Genomic DNA, 4,974 nt, shown 5'->3' with positions numbered 1-4,974 from the left:
AAGAACAATTTCTTCTTTAACAATGCCAAAGAAAAGAGAGAAAAAATTAAAACCCATCTGTAATTGCCCACCAGATATAACCTTAATTAATCCATGGTTAATTTAAATGTATTAATACTTGATTTCTTTTTAATGTACATGTGTAATCCAGGCACACAACCACCATCCCTTCCTGGGGGCCAGCTTCCCCTGGAAAATATTGAGGATATGCAAGTTCTACTTATCATTCCTCTAGAAGATCTCCCTCCAGGTCCAGTGCCTCCTGCTGCTCCCAGTGCGACCATAGCCCACTTTGCCCTCTAGCTCCTAACCCAAAACTCCAGTTACCGCCTCCCTTGAAAAAATGCTGCAGCCCCTAACAGCCCTAAAAAGAAGCTGATGTGGGCAGGCCACACCCCTCATATGTACCTATTTTGTTTGCAACATCAGGACCTACAAAAGCTCTACTGGCCAACAGATTTGAAAAAACGTTCTGGTAGCTCCAGAGAATTAAAATGTAAGACTGGACAACTTAAAGCTGCCCAAGAGATATGACTTCCCCCATGTTCCAAGAAAGAGTAACCATGTATTCAACCCCCCCATTGGGTCTCTCAATGTGCACCTCACTTCTAACCTGGCCCCAACTTTGTTCATCTCCTCTTCGATATGACTCTCCACAGGAAAACTAGGCCCTAGCCTCAGGGGATGAGCTTTCCCTGGGAACCCCATCCCATCATTTTCCCAACAAACAGTTCACAAGCCTCGGTCGGTCAAGATATCTCTGTGACACTCTGGGGTGGTGGTAATTAGGTGTCACCAACAGGACTGGTCAGTGACCGCCATTGGCATTCCAAGCATGGCCGAACAGCTGAGCAAGTCAGGGCAGGGGAGGTCCTCTAGTAAGTTCAGCCTCCTTCAAGATCTTCCCAACTGTCTGAGTGGCAGGTGTGCGAGTAATCGTTGAATCGAGTGTGCACACATGCACACTCATCATCAAAGACAATTCTCAGAGCGACTGCAGTCTAAATCAATGAGGGTCACAGAAACAATTGACTAATTACCTCCAATTTTTCAAAATACCATAGTATTACTTCTCTTTAATTAGTAGGATATAGTATATAGACATATTACATAGTATATTATATATATTATTATGTAATTATTTTTTCTTCCTGCCCCCCCTTTGAGTTTATATTGTCTTGTCCTCCTTCCCCTCATGAGAACTCCCAGGTGGAAATCACTTAGGGCCCCCACTGGGATTTCCCTTAGTTAGCCAAGTACCAGGTCAGTGCTGCACAATTATCCTGAGAATGCAATTTAATTGAGAGCCCTCACTCCACTCAGAGGCTGTGTGAAAGGAGAGGACTGCTTTCAGAATGCGCAGGGCACGAGGCAAATATCTGTTGCAAAGTGCCTGTCTACATAAACAACCTGATTTCAAAATGCATTATGAAACACTTGGCCCATGTGAAATACAGTGATTTAATGATGAAGGTTTAGAATAATGGGTAGAAAAGATATATTTACATATTTATGTATTGCTTCACCAGTGCACATAAGATTTCCCCATAGTATCCAGGCACCCTCTCTTCCTGTTCAAGTCCAAAAACCCATATTTTCATTTTCTTTCTTGCTCACTAATGACAAATACGCCATTCTTAGTTAATTTCATATCTCCCACCTTGACAAAGGATGGACATGCCATTATTACTCACAATGCCAGGGCTCTTCAGAACCTATATGTATTGAAACAGTACAGCTCTTTTTCCCCTGCAGTTCCCTGATACTGTTGACTCATGACGTTGCATCATTCATCCCAAGGTCTGCGAACACTGGCTTCCGATGATTCTCAAAGCTGTGACTGTACTCTGTTCAGGAGGACCTTGCATGCGAGTCTTACCCAAAGTATGCAGGAAAATGTGAGCCATTGTTCATTTCCAGATCATGTTAAATTTACCATTTGGAATTATATAGTATAAACCTAAAACAATACACTTTTCCACCCGTGTCTTCTCTTAAACTCCTAAGGCTGTAATCACTGCATTCCTAGCATGTGAACTCTTTCATTGTTAACTGAATTGCTGTAGGTTTGGCGGAAGGGTGACCCCTAAGACTCATGCCTACCTGGAACCTGTGAATGTGACCTTATTTGGAAATAAGGTTTTTATAGATGTGATCAAGTTAAGATAAGGTCCTACTATAGAGATTGGAATGATACATCCAGAAGCCAAAGAACACCAAGATTGGTGGCAATACTTAGAAGCTAAGAAAGAAACATTGAACAGGTTTTCACGCAGAGCCTCCAGAAGAAGCCAGCCCTGCTGACAGCTTCATTTCAGACTTTCAGCCTCCAGAACTATAAGAGAATAAATTTCTAATAAATTCCTAATGTCTAATAAAGACACCATCTTTACAGTAATTTGTTACAGCAGCCCTGGAAAATGAATATGTCATGCTTTCTACAGACTACCGCCAGTGGAAAGGAAAGCAGGAGCCTGTGGGTAGAATGAGAAGAGAAACTACTTAGGCAAGGAATGTCTATCCCTTGTCCAACATGGGATGAGACTGATCTGGAAAAGCATGACATTGCATATTAGCTAGAGGCTAGAGAGGACATCGATGAGAAATACCTGTAGGCATTCTGGAACAGTGGTCTCAAAAAGCCACTGCCACCCCCCAGAGAACTTTCTGCCCTGTGACACAGAGCCTACTGAGGACATAGAGTGATTTCCTTGGATGCTGGGCTGGGGACAAAGGGGACAAATGTCATGCAATGAGACTCATGTCCCCCAAGTGTTACAGACCAGCAGCAGCAGCAGCACTGTGGTCTGATTGCATATAAGGGTGGGAGCTGATGTGCAGGTCTATAGACATGGCTCAAGTCCAAGGGTTAGCAGTGGACCTCAGGAGCTTGGATCTCTAAACTCATCCTGCATCTGTAAGAGCTACAACAGATCAGCATGTCTTTTTGGTGTCCCAGTCATACACAAATCCAAAACACAAAGACCATACTTGTCAGTAGGAGCTATCTACTCACCAGGCCAGCCTCCATTAGAGCCCAGGGATGACTCTATAGGTGTGAGTCTTGGAGCTGTTTGGGACAGCTAGTCTACCCCATGCATAGAGTAGAGGGTCAGTGAGGGCTTGAAAGGGAGGAACAGGGTCTGGGACATGTAAGGGTTCTGGGCTCCACTGTGAGCCATGTACCCAGCTGATCAAAGATACATGAAGGAATTTAGGAAATTCTGATGAAGGTACTCCAGACCACAGGGCTTTCTAGACTCAAAGATGGGGTAGGATCCTATTTGTGAGGGTCTGACAAGGACTCCCTCCTTGACCACACTTTCTTCAGTCTCCTTCATTCAGAGCCAGAAACTCACTCTTGTTGTTTTTCCAAATGGTTAGAAAGTTGGGATGAGTCTTGGACAAAAGCACATCCCAAAAAAAAGGCAAAAAAACAAATCTACAAAGATAAGAATTTGCAGTCAGTTGTGGAAATAGCGACCTGGTGCGGCTGTAACAGAGGCGGGTGATCGAGGAAAAATAGAAAGGACAACTGGAAAGGTAGGGAGGAATTTTATTTTTTTTTATTTATTTTATTTATTTATTTATTTGACAGAGAGAGATCACAAGCAGACGGAGAGGCAGGCAGAGAGAGAGAGGGAAGCAGGCTTCTTGCTGAGCAGAGAACCCGATGTGGGACTCGATCCCAGGACCCTGAGATCATGACCTGAGCCGAAGGCAGCGGCTTAACCCACTGAGCCACCCAGGCGCCCTGTAGGGAGGAATTTTAAATGAGAGTTTCAGTCTGTCAGCAAGGAGGAAGTCTCAGGGGCTTGGAGAGAGGAGAAATATGACCAGAGCCAACCCTTCAGGAGGGTACATGGTGCATAGAGATGGGACGAAGGCCATCGAAGAAGCTGAGGTACATGCAACCAGGGTCTAAATTAGGACAGAGCCAGTGGGATTGGAGAGGTGATGGTTGTTCAATGTCTGGAAGAGTCCAGCGGGACTGACTATGAAGACAAGGAAGGGTCTACTGTGACTCCATATGGATCTAGTCTTGTGGTTATCAGGAGGATAGAAGTTACTCATCGTATGGATGGGGCTATTCTGTTCCTTATGGCTCCTGCCCATCTTCTCAGGTGATAGGTGGAAGAAGTTTTCCTTTCTGTATTTTAAAGATGGGGAAACCGAGGTTCAGCAAATCATGACTTGCCCAAGAGACACTGGAAAACCGAATCCCTGGCAGCAAGATCTGAGTAGAAATGTAGGCAGGGCTCTGGAGCTCTGTTAGATCTCCTTGAATGTGGCGAACTCACCTCACCTGCGTACGTGGGGTTGGGGCTGGTGGGGCAGGAGATGAGGGGACGTGTGCCTGTGTGTGTGTCCATGCATGTGCTCCATGGGCATGTGGGTGAGGAAGGTAGCACATGTGCCAGCTGAATTTCTCTCTCAGGAGGTGGTGATGGGCACCAGGGCTCCCTGGATGGCTTCCTCTTCCCAAATAAACAATCATATGACACAATGTCTGAAAGCCCAGAAGATTTCCTGTCTCCATTGGCCCCATGCCCTGCCTGCTGCAAACCCCAAGCCAGTAGAGCTATCTCTAGCCCTCCACTTCCCTCCACCCTAAGTCTCTAGCTCCAGGATGAAGGGAATGCCATGAGCTCACTGCGCCCGGCCTGCTTGGCACCATCTACATGAAGAGGCTGGACCTTCTTCTGCAAAAGAAAACCCAGTGGCTGGGCCAGCGACCTGGACTCCTGCCAACAGGCTGGCTCCACCACACTACCTACCTGTAGTCTCCCAAGGGTCTGCTCCTTCCATCGGGGCCACCGAAAGACCCCTAATAGGCTCCACCATTACAGAAAAAGAAGTCATGTTTCCCAGGGACCACTTACTTTCTCTCCACATTGCAAAAAAAAGCCAGCAACAATGCAGGGAGTGAAAGGGAGCTGGTGGTTTCTAACCTACAGAATCCATTCATCCTTT

This window comes from Lutra lutra, chromosome 12 (assembly GCF_902655055.1).
Source record: "Lutra lutra chromosome 12, mLutLut1.2, whole genome shotgun sequence".
In the NCBI taxonomy this organism is placed as follows: Eukaryota; Metazoa; Chordata; class Mammalia; order Carnivora; family Mustelidae; genus Lutra; species Lutra lutra.
Note: the sequence above shows the minus strand (reverse complement) of the source record.